At 45.0% G+C, this 746-nt stretch overlaps 1 non-coding gene across 1 annotated transcript; it reads left to right on the forward strand.

Moving 5' to 3' along the window:
* Positions 1-353: 353 nt before the first annotated feature.
* Positions 354-426, forward strand: trnav-cac (transfer RNA valine (anticodon CAC)). Its single transcript has one exon. It is a non-coding gene; the product is annotated as a tRNA-Val (tRNA).
* Positions 427-746: the final 320 nt, after the last annotated feature.

A 746-nucleotide genomic window follows, 5' to 3' on the forward strand; every position in this document is an offset into this window, starting at 1 on the left:
TCTGACCAAGAGCATATCAATTAACATTTCCCAAATGGCGTCCCTTTGCTAATGATTGTTTGCTTCCCAAAGTGGGAACTCAGAAACTACTTGCATTGACTCTTGACCTGACTGGTAGCAACACTGAAGCTGTTGCGTCACTAGGAGGGCACAGCCTGGCTATCAAAAGGCCAAGATGGCAGTAACTTTGTGTGTTAATCCTTGTTTTAGGGCATGGAATGAATTGAATTTCTTATCTTTACAGGGGAGCTTGTCTGGGTGAGAGGTGTTAATTGTCAAGATGGCCTCCCCTTGACCACACAGCGCCGGGGCAAATCCTGGAAGGTCACAACATGTCATGTGGGTGTCATGTGGTTTCCGTAGTGTAGTGGTTATCACGTTCGCCTCACACGCGAAAGGTCCCCGGTTCGAAACCGGGCGGAAACATGCCATTTGTTTGTTAGTTTCACAATTTCTGTGGAAGTAATTTACTGTATATGTGAAGTGTTGCAAATTAAAAAGGGTATGCAGTGGTCCTACTAAAGCGCATACAGCGGCAGCTCAAGGGCAAGCAGGGACAAGAACTGGCTCCAACTCAGGAGCTGGTTCCACATAGCAGGATATTTTTATGTGGATATTTTATTCCTCTTGGTTACATTGGTTTTGGCCTCCCGTTTCCACGTAGCAGATATTCAAAACCCAGATATAAAAAATCAAGCTTTAAAATGGTCCTTTCAGGGGGCTGAAACGCATTAGTTACAATGGAG

This window comes from Engraulis encrasicolus, chromosome 6 (assembly GCF_034702125.1).
Source record: "Engraulis encrasicolus isolate BLACKSEA-1 chromosome 6, IST_EnEncr_1.0, whole genome shotgun sequence".
Taxonomy (NCBI): Eukaryota; Metazoa; Chordata; class Actinopteri; order Clupeiformes; family Engraulidae; genus Engraulis; species Engraulis encrasicolus.